The sequence below is a fragment of the Argopecten irradians genome, chromosome 11 (assembly GCF_041381155.1).
Source record: "Argopecten irradians isolate NY chromosome 11, Ai_NY, whole genome shotgun sequence".
Lineage (NCBI taxonomy): Eukaryota > Metazoa > Mollusca > Bivalvia > Pectinida > Pectinidae > Argopecten > Argopecten irradians.
The window spans coordinates 32867100-32875524 of NC_091144.1; the positions used below are offsets into that span (position 1 = coordinate 32867100).

The window sequence follows — 8425 nt, forward strand, 5'->3', positions numbered from 1 at the left end:
GACAGGAAACAAGTTATGCCTGAAACCAAGCTGTGATCACTCTGGTGCTCACTGTTCTAGGACTTATGGTGTAGACCAGACCATGTCCTCCGGTGAACGAGCGCTTACTCTGAAAAACCTGGAGAGTGTTCGAACTGCCAATATCGTCGGTGTCAAATCTCTGATGACTGACGGCAGCAGTCAGTACCCTAAATTGGTAAGAGATTATTGTAATACAACTGGTCTTAACATACAACATGAAACCTGTTTCCTTCATTTGTTGAGAAACTTGTACAAAAAGCTGAGAGCTTTAAAGCTTACCTCCATTGACCATAACTTTGATCTGTGTTCATGGAGAAGCTTGCCTCATGTGTGCGCTGTCGCATTAGACTGGAACTAGCACGCATTCGACAAAGCTGTACTGGTGACCTGTTCATATCAAGATCCCAGACAGCTTTGCGAACTATTATGCCATGCTTAAGCGGTTTACACACCAACTGCCGTGCAAACTCTGTCGTCTGTGTGGCTCATCTTCCCTCGTACAACACACGACACTTGCCATATGGTCAGCATTTGGACCTAAACAGAGAAGATGAGCTTAAAGTACAAACAGTCATAAACAACAGCCTGTCTCTCGCAACACTCAAAAAGATACCAAACCTACAAACAACAAACAAAACAGAAAGTCTGAACCACCGTGCTTTCACATACGCACCAAAAAGCACCCTGTGGGGAAGAAATTTTGACGGGCTGTGTCACTCAGCAGTACACTCAGATAGTTTAGGGACAGGCCAATCAGCACTTATCCTGAGTAAGTCTATTGGCCTGAAATACCACCGACATGATCCCTTTTGGAAATAAATGGCTAAAAGGGATCGCATCGATAGGTACCATGCTCTAAGAAAGCGCACTGCTCAGTACAAGTACATACGACACTTAGGTAAATTAAAGAAATGTAACCGTAAGATTCGAACACAATCACTATATGCACAGAGCACCCCCGAACAAGCTACCACACACAACTATGGTGTAAACTTAACAAATCACAGAACATAAACTTGAACAGAAAGAACACTAATATATGCAAAGAACTATGGTGTGTCAAATCAGTAAACTTGAACAATAACACAATCATGAACACGTTTACTCACCAATCTCTAAAAAAACACAGTTAGCAAACCCACGATGCCCTGTACAAGCCTTGTCTAAATTACATCGCTTCCTATCACTGTTGACCTTGCACGGTTCCAGGGACAAGTGCTGGATTTTAACACATAACCTGTTGTGACAAATATGTGACACGTGCAACTGAGGGGATAATGGCATACAATTATTTTGAAGGAAATACTGTAGACGGTGAACAGTGACGCGCCGCCTGTGATTTCGAAACATCAGCCGGATGACGCCATAACCGTCCTTATTTATTGTGCCCACCCAGGTTTTACAGCGATCACTGGAAACTGTAAAATTAGACAGTTTTTCAATAAACATCTGCTGCTTTTCAGCAGCAGTAATCACAGAACTGAATATTACAGACATCGGGAATGTGTAACCACATGTAGCACAGACCTAGCAACAGAAAATCATACAAAAATGAATCAAATATCATGTACATGGAATTATCACCAGAAATCTTACCTTCACAACTGGTAACCATGGAAATAGTCCTTGAAATACAGGATAAATACAAGAAACCATTATGAGAAGACTGGTCTGTCCTAAACCTCTTAAAAAAATCAACTGCCAACACTGAACCAATGAACTTACTAATGCACTGCAAGCTTCATGACCATGTAAACAAGAGATTTCCAACCGGATGTACAGAGTTAACCCCCCCCTTAATAATGCACTTTAACAATAAATGCTCATAATTCAGGCCTAAAACTACATGGTTTTTTTTTTTTTTTAGTTTGAAATAGTAAATAATAGAATATGGGACTGTTAAATGTGCTATTAAGCACTGATTTCAAAGAAATTGGGTATTTTACAGCCTCAATAAGGTAGCAGTGTACAGTAAGATAGCAAGTTCCTGCAAAATAAGCCATGTGCCTTTGAATATGTGAACACAGTCAGAAAACCATGCATGCAATACATATTAAAGTATATATATTCATAATCTACAGAATATTTGCAATTATTTTCTAAAATTGGATCAAAGATAGCAGGATTTGACCTTGTGTTCAGGATATGTGAAAACCATGGTAACGACATCAAAAACCATGAAAAAATGCAAAAAATCACTGTTTTCAACCCAAAATTACACCCCTCCTACTAGAATTTTTTTTCTTTTTTCTTGAATCCAGTTTAAACTTGATACACACTATCTGGACGGCACAATAAGCCATATTTGGATATAGGTATATCATTAAACTTTTGAGCAATCTTACCTCGTGTCACAACTACCAATTTCTGCTGCTTAAATGACCCGTACTTCCTGTATAGCCTCATATTCGTATAAGCTCTGATCCCATAATCTCGAACCCATTTCTCACAGAGTTTTTAATAAAAATATAAAGTCTGTATACAACACTTCATGTTTAATATACCGTATATAGGATATATGTATTTTTATATTTTTTATGCATGCATTAATAAAGGGATTGTCTGTCTTATTAAAATATCACCCATGTCCACACCCTCTTACTGTACACTGCTACCTTATACACCACTTTGTAACACTATCTGGACGGCACAATAAAGTCATTTAAAGACATGTACAAGGTTATAACGAGCAAAACGGTACCTCATTATACTGTGTATCTCAAAAACTGACCAAGTTATGAAGGTTTCACTGAGCCATGTATTTCTTGGAAATATCACTGTGCAAGTAAACTGAATAAAGCAAATGTTGACACATTTTAAACTTCAATATCTATGTATAATACATAGCTATACACTCATGTTACCTCTACTTTAAAGGATTTGATAATGATTTACAATTCCCAACAGTTTTTAAAGTAATTGGTACCACAATTCATCTAAAAAATTCATGATTTATCACAAAATGAGCCTAAAATCTACATAAAATGACCCCTTTTCACACTATTTAAAACCTGTTTTAATAAATCTAAGAAATTTTCTTGCCATAAGTGCATAGAATATATATCAAGTAAGAGTTCTGAACAAATTTGAACAGTGAAAATTCCTCAGTTTAGGCACACAAAACAGAAAACTAGAGAAAAGTCACTTCAGGCCTCAGCCTATTGACAATACCAAGGGGAGGTAATTTGGAAATGAAAATTACTATATAAACAGCTACAAGTGGTGATTTTGACTGTTTTAATGATTGGAAATTGTACCAAAAGGAAAATTGTTCATGAGTTACAGGGATTAATAGAGAAATTACATGTTTTTCACCTAATGTTTACAATAACTGTTGTTATGATGTCTGACATGATGTCATCCATTCTGTGACGTCATCAACAGAGCATTGATGACGTCATAAAGCATCAATGACGTCATAATACACATCACAGTAACTAACCACCAAATACAATATTACCAACATCAGAAAATGGCCCGAAGAAAAAGCTGGCATTCTAAAAGAACGAGAAGGGAAGCGATAACCCTGATCAAGCCAAACAGAAGACGGGCCAGGGAGCTATCCATAGAGCATCCATCTCTACTACCTTGTTCAAATGATGATGTGGAAAGACAGCCAAGTCAGCCTGCAGCTACGGTGTCCAGGCCTTTCTTTGATCACATAGATGCCGTAGATACCGGTAATCAAGGTTCAACTGTGGTAGGCAAGCTTAGACCTCTGCAATATATAGAGAATGGCTTTACACAGGGCATTGATAATATAAACAATACCAATAACAATGAAAACATAATAGTCTCACTACAGTCCCTATCCACACTATGCCAAGCATTTGCATCACACGCATGTGCTCAGCCCAAATTTGGTGTCCATATAGTGAAGAGATTTGGTCTCTGCCCTACAGTTAAAGGTCAGTGTGAACACTGCAAATTTGAAACTTCTTTGATTAAGATGTACACAGAAATAGTGTCGTCGGGCGGAAAGGGGCCAGCTGCGGGGGCAATAAACAAGAGTCTTGTGCTGGCTACCTTGAAATCCAAGGTGGGCCCGTCCGATGTGCATTTATTTTTGACGTTGCATGAATATCAAACCAATGAGCCGGTCATACATACAGAGAACTTTTAGTAGACTTAGCACAAAAATGACCGAGCTTAACAAAGCTTCTATGCTTGAAAACCAGAGGTTTGTACGAGAGTGCCTAGAGTTGCTTGGTAAAAGGCCTGTTGTTGCCGTGGAAACTGATATGGCATATAACAACAGGCTCCAAGCTGGATTCGAGGCAGCCTCGGCTTCCTTTTCCCCACTTGTGGAACAGGAAACCAAATGCAAACTGACACTAGCTATGGAGACAGGAAACAAGTTATGCCTGAAACCAAGCTGTGATCACTCTGGTGCTCACTGTTCTAGGACTTATGGTGTAGACCAGACCATGTCCTCCGGTGAACGAGCGCTTACTCTGAAAAACCTGGAGAGTGTTCGAACTGCCATATATCGTCGGTGTCAAATCTCTGATGACTGACGGCAGCAGTCAGTACCCTAAATTGGTAAGAGATTATTGTAATACAACTGGTCTTAACATACAACATGAAACCTGTTTCCTTCATTTGTTGAGAAACTTGTACAAAAAGCTGAGAGCTTTAAAGCTTACCTCCATTGACCATAACTTTGATAAAGATGTGTTCATGGAGAAGCTTGCCTCATGTGTGCGCTGTCGCATTAGACTGGAACTAGCACGCATTCGACAAAGCTGTACTGGTGACCTGTTCATATCAAGATCCCAGACAGCTTTGCGAACTATTATGCCATGCTTAAGCGGTTTACACACCAACTGCCGTGCAAACTCTGTCGTCTGTGTGGCTCATCTTCCCTCGTACAACACACGACACTTGCCATATGGTCAGCATTTGGACCTAAACAGAGAAGATGAGCTTAAAGTACAAACAGTCATAAACAACAGCCTGTCTCTCGCAACACTCAAAAAGATACCAAACCTACAAACAACAAACAAAACAGAAAGTCTGAACCACCGTGCTTTCACATACGCACCAAAAAGCACCCTGTGGGGAAGAAATTTTGACGGGCTGTGTCACTCAGCAGTACACTCAGATAGTTTAGGGACAGGCCAATCAGCACTTATCCTGAGTAAGTCTATTGGCCTGAAATACCACCGACATGATCCCTTTTGGAAATAAATGGCTAAAAGGGATCGCATCGATAGGTACCATGCTCTAAGAAAGCGCACTGCTCAGTACAAGTACATACGACACTTAGGTAAATTAAAGAAATGTAACCGTAAGATTCGAACACAATCACTATATGCACAGAGCACCCCCGAACAACTACCACACACAACTATGGTGTAAACTTAACAAATCACTGAACATAAACTTGAACAGAAAGAACACTAATATATGCAAAGAACTATGGTGTGTCAAATCAGTAAACTTGAACAATAACACAATCATGAACACGTTTACTCACCAATCAGATCTAAAACACACAGTTAGCAAACCCACGATGCCCTGTACAAGCCTTGTCTAAATTACATCGCTTCCTATCACTGTTGACCTTGCACGGTTCCAGGGACAAGTGCTGGATTTTAACACATAACCTGTTGTGACAAATATGTGACACGTGCAACTGAGGGGATAATGGCATACAATTATTTTGAAGGAAATACTGTAGACGGTGAACAGTGACGCGCCGCCTGTGATTTCGAAACATCAGCCGGATGACGCCATAACCGTCCTTATTTATTGTGCCCACCCAGGTTTTACAGCGATCACTGGAAACTGTAAAATTAGACAGTTTTTCAATAAACATCTGCTTTTCAGCAGCAGTAATCACAGAACTGAATATTACAGACATCGTGAATGTGTAACCACATGTAGCACAGACCTAGCAACAGAAAATCATACAAAAATGAATCAAATATCATGTACATGGAATTATCACCAGAAATCTTACCTTCACAACTGGTAACCATGGAAATAGTCCTTGAAATACAGGATAAATACAAGAAACCATTATGAGAAGACTGGTCTGTCCTAAACCTCTTAAAAAAATCAACTGCCAACACTGAACCAATGAACTTACTAATGCACTGCAAGCTTCATGACCATGTAAACAAGAGATTTCCAACCGGATGTACAGAGTTAACCCCCCCTTAATAATGCACTTTAACAATAAATGCTCATAATTCAGGCCTAAAACTACATGGTTTGTTTTGTTTTTAGTTTGAAATAGTAAATAATAGAATATGGGACTGTTAAATGTGCTATTAAGCACTGATTTCAAAGAAATTGGGTATTTTACAGCCTCAATAAGGTAGCAGTGTACAGTAAGATAGCAAGTTCCTGCAAAATAAGCCATGTGCCTTTGAATATGTGAACACAGTCAGAAAACCATGCATGCAATACATATTAAAGTATATATATTCATAATCTACAGAATATTTGCAATTATTTTCTAAAATTGGATCAAAGATAGCAGGATTTGACCTTGTGTTCAGGATATGTGAAAACCATGGTAACGACATCAAAAACCATGAAAAAATGCAAAAAATCACTGTTTTCAACCCAAAATTACACCCCTCCTACTAGAATTTTTTTTCTTGAATCCAGTTTAAACTTGATACACACTATCTGGACGGCACAATAAGCCATATTTGGATATAGGTATATCATTAAACTTTTGAGCAATCTTACCTCGTGTCACAACTACCAATTTCTGCTGCTTAAATGACCCGTACTTCCTGTATAGCCTCATATTCGTATAAGCTCTGATCCCATAATCTCGAACCCATTTCTCACAGAGTTTTTAATAAAAATATAAAGTCTGTATACAACACTTCATGTTTAATATACCGTATATAGGATATATGTATTTTTATATTTTTTATGCATGCATTAATAAAGGGATTGTCTGTCTTATTAAAATATCACCCATGTCCACACCCTCTTACTGTACACTGCTACCTAAACGAGGAAAGCGTGCAAAGTGTCGCAAGTCACCAGACAGAACAGGCGGCAAGTGCTAACTTTGGCTATAATTTGCATTACAATAATCTTAAACATCGCGAGACATATGCCTAACAACGAGAGGTAAACAAATAGGAAACGAACTGACAGAAATTTAAGAAACTAAAACCAATCCCGTTACACATTTAAATCTCTGCTGTAATGTTAGAGCTAGAATAGTTACATTTTCCAGTGGAATAGTTACCTTTCTCCTGGAAAATAGTTCACAAACTATTCCACAGTAATATATATAATACTTAGAGAAGACTTAGTCCCAGATACACCTCAAGCTACATTCTATAACAATAGCAGAATGAATATACATGTACATGTATATACGTACCCGGCCTACTACCATACATGTAGCTTTCGGCCGAGTACGAAATGGTGTATGTGTCCTAGTGGAGCAGTGCCTCCGAAAATCATTCGGACGCAATATTCTATGTTTTTTTTATGTTTCCAATTATTTTATGCGTATACATGCATATACATATTATTTGTGTCCAAAACAAAATAACTACCATTCATAACATCTACCGTACCGCTCACGAGACGTGAAATTCACGGACTTGCCGTATAAATTCCCGTCAGAACATGTAAAAAAATAATGCCTAGATGAGAATTTGGTATTATGTGTTGTTCAGTTTTGTTGCCAAGTAGGTAAGCTATATAAAACAAACAATATAAAAAGCAAATAAACGTTTTAACAATTACTTGCATAATTATTACTTCATTATAGTAACGGGCATCTATTGTACAGTGTAGCTCTATAGATGACACCATTTTCTGTCTAAAAGTCTTTTGAGCTACAATGTACTAAGCACGTAGTCAGCAGTTACTTGTTTAGATAAACATCGAATAGTTCCATATTCATGTACGGAATACATATTAATTAAATTCAATGAGAGATGGAACATTATCGCCATTCCAGAATTCCAAGCGATAACAACGGGTTTGTTTTTATTGAATATCACAGTCATAAAATCTTGAAAACCTATCGATAGCGCTTTTCATCCTCAATTCAAGTTATTATTAATGTTACCTGCTGTATTAGCAGGTCGGAAAAATTTCAATTATAAATCAGATGACCGTATAAGCCCTAAATGGGTATAAGTCATCATGCGTCGTCGCGTCGTCGTGCACACGTCATATTTACCTCTGATTATATATACTTTTAAATGTCAGATATACGAAAGTGTTATATATTTATATAATACTTAAATGATTTTTTACTCTATCAAATCGTTGCATTTCTCCATAATCTGTAACAAATCTAATAATGTTAAATTAATAAATTAATGAAAATGATAACAATAGCAAATGTATTGATATATTATTTTCTAAATATCTTTCCAAAAATTAAACCAAGGGAGGATACTCTTGCTGT

At 37.7% G+C, this 8425-nt stretch overlaps 1 long non-coding RNA gene across 1 annotated transcript; it reads right to left on the reverse strand.

Annotated features, from left to right (window-relative positions):
* Window positions 1-330: 330 nt before the first annotated feature.
* On the reverse strand, window positions 331-5197 carry LOC138335804 (uncharacterized). The gene is made up of 3 exons (XR_011210329.1): window positions 4668-5197; window positions 3609-3739; window positions 331-558 (listed from the first exon to the last, which is right to left on the reverse strand). It is a non-coding gene; the product is annotated as an uncharacterized lncRNA (long non-coding RNA).
* Between the last annotated feature and the right edge of the window lie 3228 nt (window positions 5198-8425).